The following is a 23,139-nucleotide window of genomic DNA, read 5'->3' as shown; positions in this document are numbered from 1 at the left end:
GCTCAAAATCCTCTTAAAACTACAACAATACCGAATAAACCTCAAAAATAAGCAAAAGAGCTGCAGGCAACGAAAATTCAAAGGCTGGACACTCTCTAAAACCAAACATGTAAGATACTTCCTGCCTTGTTCAGTTACGTATATTTTGCCTTCTATGCATGATTTTTAAATTTCCTCTTTGAAATGTGAAAAGAACTGGGAAAGTAACATTCCAACACACCGCCTCAGAAAGTAATGAAAACTAAACATGACTCAAAGATGCTTTACACAGTAAAACAGCGTTAAAAAAATCCATCCTTTCTTTCCAATAATGGCAAAAAAAGGCCCAGCAAAAGCTAACCAAAAACAGGACCACACGATTTCATTAAATGACATTCCCAGGCTTGGAAGCAGCAAATTGCTACTTACCATCACAAGAATATCCTGTACAAGTATAACATTACACAGTTCATCCTTCGTATTTGTGGGTTAGGATACACAGGAGGCCTCATTCTACACTTTCTTGAAAACACTACATTTTGGTTTTGAATATGAAAGAATCAAACAAATCATCAACAATATGAAAACCGTAAGTTTTTAAAGTAAAAGCTCTTCTTCTCATCTGCTGAAGAATTATGTTAAATAAGAAATACAAGTGAAAATGTTATCTTACCCAAAAAATGAACAGAATTCACATCTTCTAGATAAAACAAAAACAAGAATGCCATATAATACAATTTAAACTATTCGGTACATTATTAGACAATTTAACACTGAAAGTTTTTACACCTTTTCCTCTCAGCAAAGAAGAAAAACAAAAACTATCATTCATCATCAATCTCCTTTCTTTGTCCAATCCAATTTGGAAAAAAAAAAAAAAATATTCTACCACCAGCTAAAGCCAATCTTCAGAAAGACAGATTTTCTGGCTGTCCATATGTTAGGATGGTAAGTCCTGAAAATGTTAGAGAGCAGAGCTAAAGCCTAAAATCATAAGTAAACTCAGCCAAAAACTGAGATACCCGGGAGAAGAATGCACTTCTTACATAAGCATTGGCACATGTTTTAAATATAGCTGGTCCTCCCCACTCCCACTCATTGCTAGCTAACTTTGTATGTACCTGATTTCCACGTAAACTACTAGCAATTCTTGTTTCTGGTCATTTCCAAATCGGCAAAGACAGGGAGTCCACTCTGAATACAAGGGCCATCTTTCAAAATAAGCAGCCAGACAGAGGAAATAAAAACTGTTATCTCTGCCATTGGGCGCTCAGCCTGGGTCACGACTGCAGCACCGACAGCTCATCCTTTGGGCAGGATTCAAGATTCACCAGAACTGCATAGTCCGTGTTTTAAAAAATAAAAAGACATACGGTCCCTCTCCTTTCCTTTCAAACTAGTTTCCTGTTTACTGCAGACTGCAAAGCCATCCATTAATCTTTGATGCCTTCTCACTGCAAAGCCCCTTCCTCTCTCCCAGCACCTCCTCCCCCGCCCCCCACGTCTGCTGATCTCAGTTGCGTTTGAACTATAGTAACCCCAACCCAGCTCGCTGCAAAGCAAGCAGCGCAGCAGCAGCAGCGGGGCCGCTGCCTCCGCGGGGCTAGGGGATTACGTCCACAAAAACTCTGCCAGGAGAGAGGCCCGTGCCAGGGAGCTCCCCTCCTGTCTGGCCAAGGGTGCTGGCTCCGCCGCACCAAGCACCAAAATGATTCTGAAGAAAGACGCGGGCGAAATTCTACATCCCTGAACAAAAAGGGGACCCATTCCTGAAGGGAGGGCAAGGGTCGCGGGGTCCTTAGTAGTGAAAAGTAGAAGTGGAGGGGGATACAGAAAGGATGGCAAACGAGAGAGGAAGCGATGGGGACAAAAAGGAAGAGATGAGGACCCCTCTTACTGTAAAAAAAAAAAAAGGCTGGAAGACGCGAAACCGAGCAAATGGGTCCCCATTTGAAGAATGACTTGGCAGGCCTTTCCGCACCCCCAAACAACCTCCAACCTAATGAGGGGGGGGAGCTGAGTTTGGGGCTGCATAAACCAAAGAGGAATGGGACGAAATAAAAGAGGGAGGGAAGCTTGTGAGCAAAGTGGACAAACACGCAAAAGAGAAAGTTGGAAGTGGGAACTGGAGGAAAGGAGCAGCTAGGAAAGGGGCGGCTGAGGAAGGGGCTTAGAAATGGGGTACTGAAAGGCGACGGGGGACCGCTCAGAGTGAGGGCATCTTAGGAATGCCGGGGGAGATGAAGGGTGGAGGGTGGAAAGGCGACGAACAGGCCCGGGAGGGGGAAACGGGGCTCTGAGCGGGGCCCCAGGAGGGAGGGCAGATTCGGAGAGAGCCGAAGGGGGGGCCAAGAGGACCGCGGGAGGGGCTGGCAGTTGGGAGGAAGGGAGGGGGCGCTGCGGGTGAAGAGGCGATGTGGACGCCGGCCAAAGCTCGGGAGAAGACGGAGGCGAACGGGAGAAGGGGCGAACGGGAGAAGAGGACGGAGCGGGCGATGGGATGCAGGAAGGAAGGAGGTAAGGGGGAGGGGAGGCACGAGAGGATGTGGGATGCGGAGCCGGCTCCGGGGTAGGAAGGGGCCGGCCGGGGCGGACGGCTCGGTCACCTCAGGCTGCGGCCTCCCTCCCCGCGGGGCGGCGCTGCCGACGGACAGACGGGCTCCGCTACTCCCCGGCTCTCTCGCCTGCCCTCCCGTTCTCCTCGGGCGGCGGCGGCGGGGGCCGGGACGGCGCGGCTCACAGCGGCGGCTCCTCCGCGCCGGGCCTGGGATGCTGCGTCTTGGGAGGCGGCGGCAGCGGCGGCGGCAGCGGCCCGACCCGTGCGGTCACCATCGTCCGCGGCGGCAGGCGCTCGCAGGCCGAGCTCCTCAGCAGCCGGCGGCGGCCATGGCCTCCTCCGTTCACTCCTCCCGCCCCCGGCGCTCTGCGGCGGCAGTGGCCGGGCTCCCGCGCTCTGCGCCTGCGCGCGGCGCTGCCAGCGCGGCGCGCCCCTCCCCCGCACGGGCGCGCGCGCGCGCGCACACGCCCTCACTCACAATCCCGCCGGCCGGGTGTTTCCCCCGCCTCCTCCGGTACGTGGGCGGGAGATACACGCCTCCCGCAGCTCACACAGCCGGGCTCCCGCAGCTCACACAGCCCGGCTCCCGCCCCTATGGAGACACGTACCACGCCGACACCTGCACGCGCACTGTGACACGCGCCATTCTGACACACGTGTGCTCTCACACTCCCCAGACACCAGGAGCCACAAGCGCTCACACCCACACTTAGACCTGCCAGGACCACGTGGGAGAATTGGAAGGGATGATCCTCACCCGATGCGATCACAGTACCAATGATGCCAGAATTTTTTTTAACTCCCTTACCGACTGGTCTAGACTGTCAACTCCCTGGCGTCAGAGACCACATCTGTGATGGCTCAGCAGTGCCTAGCACAGAATAAGCGCTCAATAAACTTCTGTTGAATAAGTGAGTGGCTGTATGAATAAATGAATTGGAACTATTCACTGAGTATCTTTAAAAATTCCAACCCCTTGGTTTAAAGAATTTGTTCACAAAATTTTACTGTAGTATGAGCTTAAATGGTATGTGTGTTTGCCTTGTTTTTTAGGTTAAAAACAGATTAGTGTACACATCCCCTTCTCAAGGTTAGGAAATCCATTTGTTCTGTCCAAGTCACTAGCACTGACCAGCATTCCTACCGTAATTTAAATGTCAACACACCTTATGGGGCAGGAACTGTTCCCCACTCACAATACAAAGCCTGAAACACACTGTGCACAGAATGAATCAAGGATGTTGCTGGTTTTCTGGGCTTTGGCAGGACTCCTTATTCCCCAGCTTTTCTACTTCACCACGACCCTCCACAAATCTCCTCACCCTCGGCCTCTTGCCCACCCCCCACCACACCCCCACCCCCGTCAAAACAAAAAACAAAAAACCCTACACTGTTCCTTGCTTTGCCTTTGGTTAGTTCCTAGAGAGCCAGTTGCTACTAGATACCAGTCTGGCCTTTGAGGTTGGCAATGCCTACATAGAAGATACACACCCAGTAGTGGATAAAATGTTGCCACTTGATTGGATCATCTTGAAATTGTAAAGCCTCACCTTCTGCGTGTTAGAAGAGAAATTAACGTCCTTCAATCTAGATTTGTGTTGGGGGCCCTCCTTGGAAATTCAAGCCTCTGGCCTCTGTACTCTAAATGGTAAATCCCCAATTCTGAGCAACCTTTGTATCTGGCTAAAATTGTAAATGCAGGCTCTACATTTAGAAGATGTAATTCCTGGAGGCATCAATCAATCAAATTCAGAGTAACTTCCCTTCCACCAGTTTGATATCTCTATAGAAATCAAGTTTTTAAAATTTCTGGGAATTGTGTTCATAACTCTTTATAGTCACCTTTCATCCTGGTGCCTTAGGCCACTTAAGAGTAATCATTAAGCCTGCTACATGGCAAGAAGGCAGTTTTATGAGTCTCCTTACATAGCCTGGTAAATGAGAAATTATAGAGGCTTCATGACTAATAACTGGAATAGAAAACTGCCCAAGATAGCAAGGCCTTTCCTTTCATTTCCTCCCTGTTTCAACAATTTTACTACTGATTCAGTCAAGAAAACATAAGGTCAGAAACAAGAGTACAATAAAGTCAAAACCTACATAAACAGATTCTCACTGGATTTATTTATTCTTCTAGGGTGAATTACAGAATCTTGAAAGTGTTATTTTAGCACTGTTACTGGATTTGTGTGTTTTGTTTAAATGGAGGAGAAGCCTACCTCAGCTCTCACGTTTCCTTTTTTAAAGGGAAAAAAAAAAGGGTTCAAAGCCCTATAACCCTCACTCTAAGTTCTCTTGACTTGTAAACACAGGAATAAGCCACATATCTTTTTCACATTTTATTTTTACAGCAGCTGCCTGTAAAAGCTAGAGTTCAAAACAGGCAAAGAAAATTACTCCAGTAATTAAAGGGTTACTGCTATTATATTGCTGTTAATCCAGTTTCGGGAAAACTCCACATAGCCAGAAACAGGTAACCAAATCAAACTAAAGAGAAAAGCCCAGGGAAAAAGAACGAGGGGTGGGGTATTAGAAAGGACTACTCAAATAAAAGAGCAATCACAGTGCAGAGTAAGTACTTTCTAGAGGCACCCAAACCCACAGAAATCAGGAAGAGTCAGGAGAAAAACATGGTAAGCACCTGGAACCAAGCTTAAGGAAATACCCAAATGCCACAGCTTGGTCATAAAAGGAACTAGCTTCATGTGCTAGAAGGAAAGAAGTGGAGTGTTTATAACTATGGAATGGCAGACCATTCCAGATTCTAAAGGTTATCTTACTGTTTACTAACTGTATTCAACATTGAGGAGGAAATCAGCTCAAAGTTTGGAAGACTGCGTATTTGCTACAGTTTAAGCCATTCCAAAAGGCGAGTCTCTGAATTCCTTATAGAACCAACTCTTGCTAATAATCACATAGAAATAGTCCTTTGTTTCAAACCTGCAGATAACTGGTGGCCAGTTATGCCCTGCCTTTTAGATCCAGAGATAAAATCTCATACACCAGACTTCACATAATGGGGCCCAAATCCAAAGAGCTTGGATAGCCAACATTGAAAATATGGGGGGAGAAAGGAGAATTTCCATGAATTCATTTATTCATTCACTTTATTCATTCCTAATATTTTCTCGGCATTTTGAGGGTTTTCTCTATCCAATTCAAAAAGAGTTAACTCTGTAGAATAGAAGAGTCTTAATGATACATAAAAATCTCATGCAACCTGGCACCTCCATGGTCTGATTTTGAAAGCCAATTCTAAGAGAAAAACTATAGTGTTCTTAGGCAACATGGTTTAGTAAAGGGTAGAGTCACTTTTTTTGAGATACAATTGAGATATAATTCACATATAATACATTGCACCTATTTTAAATTGTAAAATTCAGTGGGTTTTATTTTAGTATATTTACAGAATTGTGCAGCCATCACCGCCACAAATTTGAGAACATTTTCATCACCATCTCCCTTCTAAAACAATCCCTGTATCCATTAGCAGTCACTCTCCCTTCCCCCCAGCCTTAGGGCAACCACTAATCTTTCTGTCTACAGATTTGCCTATTCTAGACATTTTATATAAATGAAGTAATACAAAATGTGGTCTTTCATGTCTGGCTTATTTCACTTAGCATAATGTTTTCAAGGTCCATCCCTGTTGTAGCATGTACAGGTACTTCATTTCTTTTTATTGCCAAATAAAATTGTACTGTATGAATATACCACATTCCGTCTACCCGTTCATCAGTTGATGGACATTTGGGTTGTTTCCACTTTTTGAGTCATGAATAGTGCTGCTATGAACAATCACATACTACAGGCTTTTGTATGAACACATCTTCATTTGTCTTGGGTATACACTTAGGAGTAGAATTAAATTGCTGGATTATATGGTAACTCAGTGTTTAACTTTTTGAGGAACTGCCAGACGTTTTTCAAAGTGGCTGCTGCATTTTACATTCCCACCAGCAGTGTACGTGGAGAGCTTTACCCTTAGATTCAGATGCCCCCTGCTTGTTAGATGTGGGACCCTGTGCCAAGTATACAAATGCCTCCATTTGTCATCTGTAAGCAGGGATAATGATAGTATCTACTTCACAGGATTATAATGAAAAGCAAATGAAACAATGTATGCTAATATTCCTGGTACAAAATAAGCCTTCAATAAATGTTATTATTTCCAGGCCCTCTGTCTTTGGTATTTGGTTGGCAACATTTATTCTGTAATGAAGTGAGATAGAGATAAAATTTTAACTCCCTGTTAACAATGAGATGCATACACATAGTTGGTGCTGAATATTTTTCATGGATAATTGGAAAAGCAATAGAACTTGTATATTGTTTTAATATCAAAATAAATTTATCTTTTTCTACCTCTTGTGGAACTAATACCTAGACTGCAGGAGGAAAAACATAGAAACATGTCAACTTTTTGTTTGGTTGAGATTTTTTAGATTGTCCCTCAAGTATGTTTTTATTTCCCCAACTTTTTATTTTGCAGAGTTTCAAATATACAGAAGAATTAAAAGGATATTATAATCATCACTCATATACCCACCATCTAGATTCAACAATTGTTAAAGTTTTGAATATTTGCTTTACCTATATGTGTGTGTCTTTTGTTAAGCTATTTGAGAGGAAGCTGCAGACATCAACACATTGCACCTGTAAATGCTCTAGCCTGCCTCTTCTAAAAATAAGAGCTTTTTCCAGTATTACCAAATGCCATTACCACACTTAAAGAAAATGAAGTATAATTCCCTAAACTTTTACTATCCAGCTAATATTCAGTTTTTCCAAGTTCTCCCTGAAATATCTCTTACAGATATCTTTTTTTCTAACCAAGATCCAATTAAGTTTCACTCATTGCCTTATTGTTATGTCTTACAAGCCAGCTTTGCTTTAGTCAGTCTGAGCGACTGTTTCAAATCTCTAACATCAGCAGAGAAAAGAAATGTTTTGTTGCTGTTTTCAGATTTAAGCTCAGCTGGTGTACCTCTACCCTACCCAGCCACTTTCTTTGCCTTGATTCTAAGTAAGCCTGAGATGGTTAGTAGTATAAAAGTGTGTTGCTTTTCAAGCATGATGATATCCAACTAAACAGAATGGATGTTGATTGTCATAGACATTAATTATTTTGCCTCCTCACTATCTATTTTTCTCTCTCTTTTTTAAAATACTACCTTGAATGTTCTAGTCATGTAGTCTATTGGTTATTGGCCATGGGTGGATCAATCGGTTTATCCTATCTCCCATAGTGATTAGTCCAGGGAAGGACCCATGACCCAAGTCAAGCCAATCAGGGAAGACACAATAGGGCTTTCCACTGAACTATTGAGAGAGTAAAGTTTCTCTTTCCTGTTAGACCTAAAGAGAGAATCCTGTAATTTCATGGACTACAGGCAGCTATCCTGGATCCAAAAGGGAAGAGCCAATCTGAAAATTTGCCAAAGGAAGTAAAAGAACCCAAGACATAAAAAGAAACTAGGACCTGGTCACAGTGTATAAGCCCTGATCTAAGCCTCATCTGAAGCCAGCATGTCCACCCCCTATTATTTAATCATATTAGCCAATAAATTATCTTTTTGGTTTAAACCAGCTTGGGTCGTGTTTTCTGTTATCTGCAGAGTCCCAACGCCTTGGGACTTTCCTGGTGGCACAGGGGTTAGGAATCCGCCTGCCAATGCAGGGGACATGGGTTCAATCCCTGGTCTGGGAAGATCCCATATGCGGCAGAGCAACTAAACCTGAGCACCACAACTACTGAGCCTGAGCTCTAGAGCCCGCAAGCCACAACTACTGAGCCCATGCACCGCAACTACTGAAGCCCACGCATCTAGAGCCTGCACAAGAGAAGCCACCGCAAAGAGAAGCCCACACGCTGCAATGAAGAGTAGCACCTGCTTGCCACAACTAGAGAAAGCCCACATGTAGCAACGAAGACCCAACACAGCCAAAAAATAAATTAAAAAATTAAGAAAGAGTCCCAAGGCCTTCAATGCTTTTAATTTGCTAGTCAGTATAATATGCTGTTGTGAAGATAAGGAAGTAACTATAAAAAATGATAAGTACAAAGAAACACACTTGTACAACTGAACAAGTTATCGTGAAACACAATCATTTAACTACTATCCAGAAATAGAAGCTTGCTAATACCCAGAAGTCTCCCACATACTCCTTCCTATTCACAACTGTCTCACTAACCACAAAGGTAACCATTTTTCTGATTTAATATAGTGACTTCCCTTTCTTTGTTTGACCACCTAAATATGAATCCCTAAATACTGTAGTTTCCTTTGCCCGTTGTTAAATTTTATATAAATGAAATCATAACTGTACTTTTGTGACAAGCTTTTTCTGCTTAACATTGTGTTTGAGATTCAATGATATTCTTGTATGAAACTGCAGTTCATTCATTTTCATTTCAGTATCAAATTCTGTCTTATGCCTGTAACACTATTATTTATTCATTCTGCTATTTATAAACATTAGGGTTCATGAAGACCCAAATTCCAGTGTGAGGCCACTATGAATTATGCTGCTATCAACACCTGCACTTGTCTCCTGGTGCACGTGCACACATTTCTCTTGAAGAGAACTGCTGGCCCAAGGGTCTACAGGTATTCAACTTTCTTGGGTAACTCCAAACTGTCTTCCAAGATGTTTGCACCAATTTACACTCTTAACAGCAATCTGTCAGAGTTCCCATTACTCTATATTCTAGTCTGCAACTAAAATTGTCAGTTCTGTTAATTTCAGCCATTCTACTGGAATTTTTAACTTGCATTTCCCTAATTGCTGATGGGGTCAAGTATGTTTTCATATATCAGGTGGCCTTTTGTACTTCCTCTTTTGTGAATTGCTCAAGTCTGTTACCCAATTTTCTCCTGGGTTATTTATCTTTTGCTTTTGGTTTTGTAATCCTTTGTATATTCTGAATGCAAACCTCTTGTTAATTATATATGCTGCAAAAAACTTCTTTTGTTCTGTAGTTTCTCTTTTCATGCTGTTTTTTTTTTTTTTTTTTTTGGTGAACATAACTTCTTAATTTAAATTTAATATTTTTATGTTTAGTGCTTGTTTTAAGCCTGTTTTCCTCCTGCTCCATAGTGCTTTCCCTCTACATATCTGAGGAGATCTGTTTCTGAACTTTCTATTCCAAACCACTGATTTGTTTGTCTATGCTTGTGCCAATACCAACAGTTTCAATTACTCTGGCTAAATAAGAAGTCTTTACATGTGGTAGAGCAAGTCTTCCCACCTGGTTTTCTTTCTTCCTTTTTGTTTTCTTCAAAAGGATCTTGGTTCTTGGCATTTTATCAATTTTGGAATTTTGGCTTGCTGAGTTTTCCAAGACCCCATTGAGATTTTTAGTTTTCGACATAGAGGTCTTGCATATCTTTCATTACATAAATTCCTAAGATATTTGAGGATTTTTATGCTATTGCTAATGGTAATTTAAATTGTACTTTGTTAGGCTTTGAGGATATAACACTACGTCTCACGAGTCCATGTCTTCCTGAACTTCGTCTCATGGGGTTATGGGCAAACACAGAAATGGTTTTAATACGAAGTGGACTGGATTGGTTATGACAGAGGTAGACAAAGGTTACCATGGAAATATAAATAGAAGAGATTAGCCCATTCTGTGGGGTCATGGGGTGGGAGGAAGGTAGAGACATTCTAAGTGTTGAAAATAGACAAGGGTCAGTTAGGTGAGTCAAGAGTAAGGCAAATAGAGGGGAGGAGAGCACACACTTCACATGCACATTTCAGAATGGTAAGATGGAACACTCCCTACCTCAGTGACAAATGAGGTGCCAAAACAACAGATTCAGAGACTAGCATGTATGAGGCAAACTACCCTGTGGCCATAATTTATAAAGGAATGTGAATAAACTAGTTCCAAGACTCCTGGACCCCTTTAGCTAGATAAGGTTATCAAATGGTGTACAAGAGTGAGCAGAGAGAGGATTTGGGAAAGGTTTCTTTGGAAGGAGCTGCTGCTGTCAGTATTACTGAGCAAAGGCGGTTTCACGGCACTGGCGGTTGGGGGTGTTGGGGAGAATGCTACCTCCTGCTCTAGTCTAGTGATGGTGTGATCTTCCAAGGGACCATTCACAGAGACTGAAATGTGTCCCCTGCATAGGGCTGGTGTTTGATGCCCACCTGTGAGAGCAAAAGCTCCCTATGGCTACAGAAAAGAAGTGGCTGCCTTGGAATGGATGAACATTGCTAGTGTTTGTTAGAGCAAACAAGAGGGGCATGTGTATTTCCCAGGGGCCAGATATGTGCCACATGAGAAACAGGGCTGGTCCTGGTTGTCCAGGGCCCTATATAATAGAACTGAATAGAAAGAAAGAGGGACATGGCAGTGAGAAGCTGGAGATAAAAATCCTATTCTTAGGATCACATATGATCACCTAGAACAAAGATGCATCCAACCAGGTCATTGATACTAGAGTTAAGAATCCTCAAACAACCCCTGGAGGTCCACCAGCTTCTTACCATAGTTGATCAGAAATAAAAAGCCAGCTGGCTTTTTACAGAAATAGACCTACAGACATAGAAAACAAACTTATGGTTGCCAAAGGGGAAGGGTGGGGGAGGGATAAACTAGGAAGATGGGATTAACATATCTATACTACTATATTTAAAATAGTAACCAACAAGGACCTACTGTATAGCACAGGGAACTATACTCAACATTTTCTAATAACCTATAAGGGAAAAGAATCTGAAAAAGAATATATATATGTGTGTGTGTGTACATAAATGTGTATATATATGTATATAATTGAATCATTATGCTGTACACCTGAAACTTACACGACATTGTAAATCAACTATACTTCAATGAAAAAACAAAACAAAACAAAACAAGCCAACTAGCTTCCACTGCTTGAAGTAGCAGTAGCAGTAGGGTGCTGATTGTTCAGATTCTACAAAAGAACTAGTAACCAGTGTGGAAGCAGCCTGTGCACTCTGCAACCAGGGCCCTATTCTAGTCACTGTGTAGAGTAGTTTCCCAGAGCGATTAGAGAATCAGTGATATTGTGGGTCCTCTTCTATCAATTATATCACTTTCTGCTTTATATCTATATATCCTTTTTGATAAACTGCTATTAAAAGAATGAAAAGTAAATTTAAAAAGGATGTGCACCAGGAACTAGGAAAGAAAGATTCAAATTTAGCCACCTGCCAGATCCAGAGAAACTGAAGACTGTTAACAAGCAAGAACTGCCTATCCTGACCTGTCCTGCTTCAGGTGGCTTCCACCCAGGTGGGGTCTAATGCAGCTGCTAGTGCACAGGGAGGAAGTGAGTGGGGAGAGAGCAAAGTTGACCGCAGGCTTTCACACATGGAGAGAATTCTCACTTTTTGAACAGAGATGGAGGCATTTAACTGTCTCTTAACTAGACACATTCTAATTACAAATCAAGACTGTTATTTGTGACTTAAAATGAGTAGCACCACCCATTAATTAAGATGTCTTGGGATCTGCCCAAGTTTGCATTGGAAGGCAGGGCAAAATTACCTCTTCTGAATAAAAATGCTAAGAGCTAGTGGGTGACAAAATTGGGTTGTGTGTTGACTACATCACGAATATTGCTAGGTACCCCAGAGTGTGAAGTACATGCAAGAAATGACAAGCATACAATTATGACAGGATCTCAGATTTACAGAGGGAAAGTGGGGAGAGATGAGGTAAGCTGGGGTCTGTTCAGGAGTTGAGGATAGACTTTCCAGGCCATGCTAAGGAGTGTGGACTTTAACAGGAAATGGAGCACCACTGATGGGGTTGTGCAGGAAGAGTAGTTTGTATTGGGCATTCACTCTGCTCCAAGTTCTGTACTAGATGGTTTACATGAATTATCACACTTTATCTCACAAAAACCCTAGGAAGTAGATAGGATAATTATCTCCATCCTTAAAATGAGGGAACTGAGGTGGAGAAAGGTCAAGTAACTTGCCTGATGTCACACAACTGACTAGTCAAGAGCAGAGCTCAGATTCAATGCTGACGCATCTGGGTTGGTTGTCTTGTATCCCTGACCACAATGTACCCTGTCCTCTGTCGGACTGACTGTACCAGAGAGGTAACAGGTTTGTTCATAGAGCCACATCTGAGAGTCTAGAACTCAAACTCCACTGGTCTCCCTTCGGTAATGAATACATTGCTACAAATTTTCCCTAAACTACCTATATAAACAGGAAGGAGAATAGCACTTCAGGAATATTCCCTGTGAGCACTCTTTGATGTCTGTACAAGATTGTACAAAATGACAGTTTATTGTATGTCAATTGTATTTCAATAAAAGTTCTTAAAAAAAAAGACTGCACAAAATGAGAAAGTTTGCTTTGTGTCATAGACTTCAGAGTACAGTGTGGAAAATTGCCTTTTCTTAAATATTTAAATAGTAAATAGAGATGGTGGCTAAGAGAGTGGAGTTGGGAGTTATTCTATCTGGGTTCACAGCCTAGTTCTGCCGCTTCCTAGCTGTGTGAGTTTGAGCAAGTTACTCAACCTTCCTGTGCCTAACTTCCCATGTAATAACACCTAACTCATAGATTATATTTTATACACACACACACTATACATATATTGCTTAGAACAATGCCTGCCACAAGAAAAGCAGCATCAACTATTGTTATTATTATTGTTGTTTTTATTTTGGCTAATCATGCTTATAACTTCATTATTTGAAGATATTAAAGATACTAAATGTCAGTCAATATTTATTAAGCACAATGACAGTATCTGTTAGATGCTAAGTAGGATATAAATGAATCAGAACACAATTCCTGCAGATGTTAAGTATGATATAAATGAAACAGATAATTCCTGCCTTCAAGCCTCTTATTGATGTTAGATGGATGGACTATTTATACTGCCTTTTTTTAAAGCTGCTTTGTGTGTATTTTCCCCTTTGCTTGATTATAAACTCTTTCATGGTATAAACCAATGTTTATTTTTCTTTGAATCTCTCACCTTCTCTCCCTTCCATTTCTGATACTGTATATAGTTAAGTCTTTTAAAATTTGGTTGAGTGAACCTGAAGCAAGTGAGGAACAAATGTACAGGATAACACACTGTTGCGACAGTACGAATGGAATGTCTCCATGCTTAGTCACGCTCCCCCATTCACTGGTAACCTTACACCTGGCTCACTGAGTTCCTCTCTGTCTCTGCTTGTGTCCTCATTCTTGGTGACTTCAACAACCACACAGATAATCCATGTGTTTTTTATTTTTTTTAATTATTGAGGTGAAATTTACATATGATAAAATCAACCATTTTAAAGTGAAAAATTCAGTGACATTTAGTACGTTCACGATGTTGTACAACTACCACCTCTACCTAGTTTCCCAAAAGGAAACCCCCGTACTTACTAAGCAATTGTTTCCCATTCTCCCCTTCCCGATCTCCTAGTTTAACTCTCCCACTTAAATGATCTTTTCCTCCAACCCACCTACGCCCATAGTTATCTCTCAAACTGTCTTTAAGATCAACTATCAAAACCTCTATTACGAGCATTTTTCTCTCTGATCACTCCTACAAACATTCTGATTCTGTTTTTTATAGTGCTACACTCCTGTTCTTCTCAATATCAAGCTTCCAATCCACTGAGCCTACCAACTCTTTACATACCCCTCTTAGGTCTTTACAACACTCTTTACCCACCATAGATTCTATAGTCTACCATTTAAAGTTCTTGCTTATAAATATTCTTAACTTTCTTTCCCCTCTATCTGCTCTGCACCTGCGAGACTGATGTTGCTGGATAAACCACAGAATTGACCACCAATCTCAAAGCTTAGCCCTCAGCACTGCTCTACAAACCCACTGCATTGTCCTGATAAGTTTGTTCTCCATTCCCCAGAGTGGCTCACTCTACTTTCTATTCAGATCTCCAACACCACCAGCCCTCTCTCTCCTCCACTCACTTTTAACTGAGTGAGTAGCTGAGAAGATAGAAGTAAATCTATCAAATTCTTCATCCTTCTACCGGGAATCTACCAGCTTTATAATGATATTCTGGACCTTCCTTCTTGTACAGTGGGAGAAAGTTCTCTGCATCTATCAAAGACCAGATCCTTCACCAGTGATCTGAATCTCAGCCTCTCTGGCTTTCTCAAGGACTTAAAACCTGCAGTAATTCCCTTTCTCCTCTGTACCACCAACTTTTCTCCCTACTGGATGATTGCCGCTAGCATATAAACATACTTAGGATGGCAATCTTTAAAAAAACCTTCCCCTGACTTCATGCCGCACTACCATCATCCCCACTGCAAACATGTTCTGCAAAGCTGTCTACAGCCACTGTCTCAACTTCCTGACTCCCCATTCTCCCCTCAATCAGCTCTGGTTAGAATTCCATCCCAAATATTCAGCTGAAACTGTTCCCAGCAAGGTCATCAAAGACTTCCTCATTGTCATATCCAATGCTCCCTAGTCAGTCCTCACCTTATTCCACCTCTCAGCAGCGTCCCACGGGTCCATCAATCCTCCTTTGTAAGACACTTCCATTTCTTGATTTCTGCATTGAATTCCCAGGGCTGCTGTAACAAATTACCACCAATTGGGTGGCTTAAAACAACAGAAATTTATTTTCTAACAGTTTGGGGGGCTAAGAGTCCAAAAATCAAGGTATTGAAAGGGCCATGCTCCCTCTGAAGGCTCTAGGGAAGACTCACGACTTGCCTCTTCCTAGCTTCTGGAAGCCCCCAGAAATCCTTGCTGTTCCTTGGCTTACAGATGATGTATCCATCATCACATGGCCTTCATATAGGATATCAGTCTTTAAATCCAGGGCACACCATAATCCAGTAAAGACTTCATCTGAACTTAACTACTTATATGTGCAAAACCTTTCATTCCAAATGTGGTCACATTCTGAGATTCCAGGTAGACGGGAATTCTGCCGGGGACACACACACACACACACACACACACACACACACACTATTCAACCCAGTACTTCTTCACTGACTGCACACTCTGCTGGCTTTCCTGCTACTTCCTGGCTGGCTCCTTCTCACTTTTCTTTGGTACCTACTTTGTTTTCCCTGACTCTGCTCTAAATGTTGCAACCACCTGAGACTTGGCCCAGGTCCTCTCGCCTTCTCTAAATGCACTCTCCCCTGATGGAATACCATCTAATACCATGATTTTGAAATTCCACTGTTGACTCCAGCCCTCACCTATACGCAAATCCCAGCCACATAATGGGTAATATTAGTTAATGCTTACTGAATACTTACCATATGCCAGGTCCTATAGTAAGTGCTTTACATGTATTAACTTATTCAATTCTTACAACAAACTATGGGTTGAGCATTCTTTTTATCCCTAATTCATAGACGAAGAAACTGAAGCACAAAGAGGTTAAGTAAATTGCTCAAGCCCACATAGCAAGAAGGAGCCAGGATTTGAAACTGGGTAAATTGGGTCCAAAGTCTCCTCTCTTGACCACTATATACTCTGGCTTTCTACTGGGCTCCAGGTTCATATATTCAACTACACACTTGACATCTGCACCTAGATGTCCAATAGATATCTTGGACATTAACTAAGTAAAATGCCCCTTAATCTTAAACAACCACCTTAGTCTTTCCTTCCTTTTTTTCCTCATCTTAGTATATGGTACCACCAATATCCAGTTGCTCAAATTAAAAAATGCAGAAATCAAATTTGATTCTGTCTTTCCCCATCCATCCTTGCCTCCATTCTCACCCCCAACAAATCCATCAGTGAACCAGTAAATCAATAAGTAAATTCCCAATCTGTCCACTTCTCTCCGTTTTCACTACCATCGTAGTTCACACTGAGTTATTACCATCTCTTGACTTACTGCAATTACCTTCTACTTGGTTTCTGCTTTCACTTTTTCAGTCCCTCTGTAATCCAGCAGCTAAATGAGTTTTTTGAAACATAAATCAGAAGGACACACTCAAGTTTCAAAGCCTCTAAAGTACCTGCTTACATTTAGAATAAATTGCACACTCTTGTTCTTAGTCTACAAGTCCCTGCTTGATTTGGCCCTGCTCACCTCTCTGCCCTCACTCCAACACTCTCCTTTTGCTCACATAGCTCCAGGCATGGCCTCACCCCTGCTTTTCCAGAACACCCTAATCTTGTGCCTGTACCGGGTACTTTGTACCTGTTTATCTTCAAGCTGGAAATGCTGTCATAAATGCTCTACCCTCACATCTTCTCCCCATCATGCAGGTGTCAGCTCAGAGTTCTTTTCTGAACCCTTATTGAATGTTGCTCCCCAGTCACTTTCTATCACGCTCCCCTATATTTGTGCTTTAATAGCATTTATCACTATTTGAAAATACCTTATTTATATATTTTTTATTTGAACAGAGACCTTCTCTGTCTTAATTACAGTTATATCCTCAATGCCTAGAGTGGTATCCAGTACATAGCAACGGCTGTATATATTTTTAAATGGATGAATGAATGAAAATGAGTGAATATACAAGTAAGTCAATCTTGGAAGGCTGTTTGGAAGTCAGTTTTAAGACACAGTCTGAAAGCAGAGAAGGTGATAAATTATTAGAGAGGAGAAAGGACATTTTTAGAAAAGAAGATATTCAAAGAAGTAATCCAGTCTTGAATAAGCGACAAACAGAGGCTAGTAACTATACTACCTCAGGTGATGTGGAAAGTTCGTCAATATCTGATTAAAATTAATTTATCAGAGCAGGGAGTCATCATTTGGTTAAACATACTGAATGTCAACTTAAGGAGTTTAAATTCATTTATACCTTCCACAGATATTTATCGAGTTTCTGCTTGGTGCTAGGTACCGTCTAGGTGCTTTTTATACAATAATGAGCAAGAAAAATATAATCTCTGCCCTCATGGTTTTACAATCTAGTGGAAGATTGACATCAAATAATAATATTCCATAAACATTTGCAATTGCCAAACAAACCACCAAAGTGTGTACTGGGTTGATATTTTGGTAACAGTAATCAATATGGTTTCTGTTTCCAGTATTTTCCATTCCCCTTTGGTGCTCACTCATTCACTCAGTTTAGTATTCTGTATGTAATGACTCAGAAAAGGTATGACACAGCAGAACCCATATATAACTAACAGGAATCTTGTCCCAGCTCTTGACTTTAAAATCCCAGTCTTCAGGAGGCACAGAATATAACTCTGGCATGAATAGTGATTTTGGAAAATACTTGGTGAGTCAGAGCAAATCTTCCTGGCCCAAAGACTAGCACATTTCCAGGTTGATGAAGAGGAGAGTCAGAAGGCAAATGATTAGAGCTTAGGTGCTGCAGGATCTCTGGGAAAAGGAGACTCTATCCTAGCTCATTGCCAGGCCATTATCCAGTGAACGACAGAAATCCAAGGTAGGTTTGTGGTGCATGAAAGCAGAAGAGAATGGTGCTTCCCTTCTCACATGGAGCCCAGCAAGCTGACCAACCTCGGAGCAGAAATGGCTTTGTGATAGGTCTAAGCACTTGACCTCTGAAGCCTCACAGAGTCACCAGTACATCTCTTTGGTGCAGAAAAGCAAAGTGATCCAAGGGCATAGAGGAGTAAAACTCAAAAAAAAAAAAAAAAAAAAAAAGCTTAGTATTGTTTTGTTGACAGCAAGTCTGTCATTTTCTAACAACAACCAATTCTCTAATTCTCTGATACCAACAAGGTGTCCAACAATTCAATTCAATTCTGATCCTAACTACATGGAACTAGTGCCAACAAACAAGTTAAGGGAGTTTGTGGCTCAGTCCAACAAAAAATGCCCCTACTTCACATGCCAGCCACAAATGGGATCCCCAAGCTACTGGCACCTGTCCAGCTGACTACACATTTGGGAGTTCCCACGATTCCCCCTCCCCCAGGTTCAATAATTCACTAGAACAACTCATAGAACTCAGGAAAGTGCTATACCTACCATTACAGTTTTATTATAAAGGCAGAACTCAGAAACAGCCAAATAGAACAGATGCATAAGGCAAGGGGTGTAGGAGGGGGCGTACATAGAGAGCTGCTATGTCCTTCTTGGGTGCTCCATTCTCCCAACATGTTGATGTGTTTGTTCACCAACCTGGAAGATTCCCAAACCTTGTTGTTCTAAAGATTTTATTAAAGCTTCATTACATAGGGCATGACTGATAAAAGAGCTGGCCATTGGTGACTGAACTCAGTCTATAGCCTCTCTCCCTCCTCAAGGCTGGAGGTATGGTTGAAAGTTCCAACCTTCTAATCATGTGGTTTGTTCCGCTAGTGACCAGCCCCCACCCTGAAGCTATTTAGAAGCCAAGAATCACCTCATGAGCATAAATTCAGGTATGATGGAAAGGGGCTTGTTATAAATAACAAAAATTCCTATCAGAAATTCCCAGGGTTTTAAGAGTTCTCTGCCAGGAACTAGGAACAAAAACCAAATATATATATATATTTTTTATTATAATACACAAAGAGAATTTGCCATAGCTTAGCATGGTGCAAGAGCAGCAGAATGGATTGCCCCATGCCTAAGGGATAAATGGAAGAAGCCAGGCAGAGCTGTACCTGGAGGGTCCCATAGGTGGGAGTCAAAGGTGACAGGAGAGGCCAGTGTAGGCTGTTACTGAGAAACTGAGGAGAAACAGGACTTCGAAACAGACATCAACTTGAATGGATAACAATCAAGGACCACATTCCCCCTCTCCTAATGTCGTGGCACTAAGTAAGTCCTTGGGACCCCAGGAAGAAAAGGAGGGTGAGTACTGATTCTAATGTTGTTTTTAATTTCTGTATGAATGGAGGCTCACATTATTATTTAAGGTGAGTTATATTTTTAAAAAGTAAGTTTTTGCAGAACTGAGTTTATAGATTGAGATCCATCTCTGTCATTAAACAGAGCTGTAGAAACTATGAGATAGATGAAAATCCAATTGGATGCTATTTAAATATCAATAAAAGATGAGCTGGACCAGCTAGGAAGAATAAGCTAATTTAGAAATAATTTAAATTAGAAGATAATTTAAGAGATTAAATAAATCCATTTATAAAGTAAAAGAACCTAAGTGAGGGACTATAGACTCAAATTTGACTAGAATTAGGGAACTGGCTATGGAATCCCTATTACAATGAATAAACAGGCCTCAGTATGTTGGGAGAACACAAAAACCTAAGTCTCAGCCAAATCATCGGTCAATTTGTATCGTCATTGCCATCCTGCCTAAAAGATAACCCTAAATTGTTTGGTTTACTGCAACTGTCTGCTTCATCTGTCCATTTTTTTTTAAAGAACTTTTATTGAGATACTGTTAACATACAATAAACTGCATATATTTAGAGTGTACTATTTGGTATCCCAATCTCCCAATTCATTCCCCCCCAACCCTCCCGACTTTCCCCACTTGATGTCCATATGTTTGTTCTCTACATCTGTGTCTCTATTTCGGCCTTGCAGACTGGTTGATTTGTACCATATTTCTATATTCCACATATATGTGTTAATATACGATATCTGTTTTTCTCTTTATGACTCACTTCACTCTGTATGACAGTCTCTAGGTCCATCCATGTCTCTAAAAATGTCCCAATTTCATTGCTTTTTACAGCTGAGTAATATTCCATTGTATATATGTACCACATTTTTTTATCCATTCATCTGTTGATGGACATTTAGGTTGCTCCCATGTCCTGGCTATTGTAAATAGTGCTGCAATGAACATTGGAGTGCATGTGTCTTTTTGAATTATGGTGTTCTCTGGGTATATGCCCAGTAGTCGGATTGCTGGGTCATATGGTAGTTCTATTTTTAGTTTTGCAAGGAACCTCCATACTGTTCTCCATAGTGACAATATCAATTTACATTCCCACCAACAGTGCAAGAGCATTCCCTTTTCTCCACACCCTCTCCAGCATTTACTGTTTGTAGATTTTCTGATGATGTCCATTCTGACCAGAGTGAGGTGAAACCTCCTTGTCGTTTTGATTTGCATTTCTCTAATAATTAGTGAGGCGGAGCAGCTTTTCATGTGCCTCTTGGCCATCCAGATGTCTTCTTTGGAGAAATGCCTGTTTAGGTCTTCTGCCCATTCTTTGATTGGGTTGCTTGTTTTTTTGATATTGAGCTGGATGAACTGTTTATATATTTTGGAGATTAGTCCTTTGTTGATTCATTTGCAAATATTTTCTCCCATTCTGGGGGTTGTCTTTTCATCTTGCTTATAGTTTCCTTTGCTGTGTAAAGGTTTGAAGTTTCATTAGGTCCCACTTATTTATTTTTGTTTTTATTTCCATTACTCTAGGGGGTGGGTCAAAAAAGATCTTGCTGTTATTTATGTCAAAGAGCATTCTTCCTATGTTTTCCTCTAGCAGTTTTATAGTGTCTGGCCTTACATTTAGGTCTTTAATCCATTTTGAGTTTATTTTTGTGTATGGTGTTAAGAAGTGTTCTAATTTCATTCTTTGACATGTAGCTGTCCAGTTTTCCCAGCACCACTTACTGAAGAGGCTGCCTTTTCTCCATTGTATATCCTTGGCTCCTTTGTCATAGATTAGTTGACCGTAGTTTATCTCTGGGCTTTCTATCCTGGTCCATTGACCTATATTTCTGTTTTTGTGCCAGTACCATACTGTCTTGATCACTGTAGCCTTGTAGTATAGCCTGAAGTCAGGAAGCCTGATTCCACCAACTCCGTCTTTCCTTCTCAAGATTGCTTTGGCTATTCAGGGTCTTTTGCGTTTCCATACAAATTGTAAAATTTCTTGTTCTAGTTCTGTGAAAAATGCCATTGGTAATTTGATTGGGATTGCATTGAATCTGTAAATTGCTTTGGGTAGTATAGTCATTTTCACAATGTTGATTCTTCCAATCCAAGAACATGGTATGACCCTCCATCTGTTTGCGTCATCTTTGATTTCTTTCATTAGTGTCTTATAGTTTTCTGAGTACAGGTCTTTTACCTCCCTGGTTAGGGTTTATTCCTAGGTATTTTATTCTTTTTGTTGCAATGGTGAATGGGATTGTTTCCTTAATTTCTCTTTCTGCTCTTTCATTGTTAGTATATAGAAATGCAACAGATTTCTGTGTGTTAATTTTGTATCCTGCAACTTTACCAAATTCATTGATTAGCTCAAGTAGTTTTCTGGTGGCATCTTTAGGATTTTCTACATATAGCATCATGTCATCTGCGAACAGTGACAGTTTTACTTCTTCTTCTCCAATTTGGATTCCTTTTATTTCTTTTTCTTCTCTGATTGCTGTGACTAGGACTTCCAAAACTATGTTGAATAGTAGTGGCGAGAGTGGACATCCTTGTCTTGTTCCTGATTTCAGAGGGAATGCTTCCAGTTTTTCACCACTGAGAATGATGTTTGCTGTGGTTTGTTGTATATGTCAAACCCTTTATTATGTTGAGGTAGTTTCCCTCTACGCCCACCTTCTGGAGAGTTTTTATCATAAATGGGTGTTGAATTTTGTCAAAAGCTTTTTCTGCATCTATTGAGATGATCATGTGGTTTTTACCCTTCAATTTGTTAATATGGTGTATCACATTGATTGATTTGCGTATATTGAAGAATCCTTGCATTCCAGGGATAAACCCCACTTCATCATGGTGTATGATCCTTTTAATGTGTTGTTGGATTCTGTTGGCTAGTATTTTGTTGAGGATTTTTGCATCTAAATTCATCAGTGCTATTGGTCTGTAGTTTTCTTGTTTTGTGGTATCTTTGTCTGGTTTTGGTATCAGGGTGATTGATGGTGGCCTCATAAAATGAGTTTGGGAGTGTTCCTTCCTCTGCAACGTTTTGGAAGAGCTTGAGAAGGTTGGGTGTTAGCTCTTCTCTAAATGTTTGATAAAATTCACCTTGAATCCATCTGGCCCTGGACTTTTGTTTGTTGGGAGATTTTTAATCACAGTTTCAATTTCATTCCTTGTGATTGGTCTGTTCATATTTTCTATGCCTTCCTGATTCAGTCTTGAAAGGTTATACATTTCTAAGAATCTGTCCATTTCATCCAGGTTGTCCACTTTATTGGCATATAGTTGCTTGTAATAGTCTCTTATGGTGCTTTTTATTTCTGTGGTGTCCATTGTAACTTCTCCTGTTTCATTTCTAATTTTCTTGATTTGAGTCCTCTCCCTCTTTTTCATGATGAGTCTTGCTAGAGGTTTACCAATTTTATTTATCTTCTCAAAGAACCAGCTTTTAGTTTTATTGATTTTTGCTGTTGTTTTCTTTATTTCTATTTCATTTATTTTTGCTCTGATCTTTATGATTTCTCTCCATCTACTAACTTTGGGTTTTGTTTGCTCTCCTTTCTCTAGTTTCTTTAGGTGTAAGGTTAGATTGTTTATTTGGGATTTTTCTTGTTTCTTAAAGTAGGGATTGTATTGCTATAAACTTCCCTCTTAGAACTGCCTTTGCTGCATCCCATAGGTTTTGGATCATTATTATGTTTTCATTGTCATTTGTCTCTAGGTATTTTTTTATTTCCTCTTTGATTTTTTCAGTGATCTGTTAGTTATTTAGTAGTGTATTGTTTACCCTCCATGTGTTTGTGTTTTTTACAGTTTTTTTCCTGTAATTGATTTCTAATCTCATAGCGTTGTGGCCAGAAAAGATGCTTGATACGATT

At 40.9% G+C, this 23,139-nt stretch overlaps 1 protein-coding gene across 1 annotated transcript in view; it reads right to left on the bottom strand.

Moving 5' to 3' along the window:
• Positions 1-2,914, bottom strand: part of RNF145 (ring finger protein 145) — a 55,638-nt gene extending 52,724 nt beyond the window's left edge. The window contains exon 1 of the mRNA XM_057729956.1: positions 2,586-2,914. The gene's annotated coding sequence lies outside the window, so the exon portion shown is untranslated. The remainder of the gene's footprint in view (positions 1-2,585) is intronic.
• Positions 2,915-23,139: the final 20,225 nt, after the last annotated feature.

The sequence above is a fragment of the Hippopotamus amphibius genome, chromosome 1 (assembly GCF_030028045.1).
Source record: "Hippopotamus amphibius kiboko isolate mHipAmp2 chromosome 1, mHipAmp2.hap2, whole genome shotgun sequence".
Taxonomy (NCBI): Eukaryota; Metazoa; Chordata; class Mammalia; order Artiodactyla; family Hippopotamidae; genus Hippopotamus; species Hippopotamus amphibius.
This window is presented reverse-complemented; position numbering and strand designations above follow the sequence as displayed.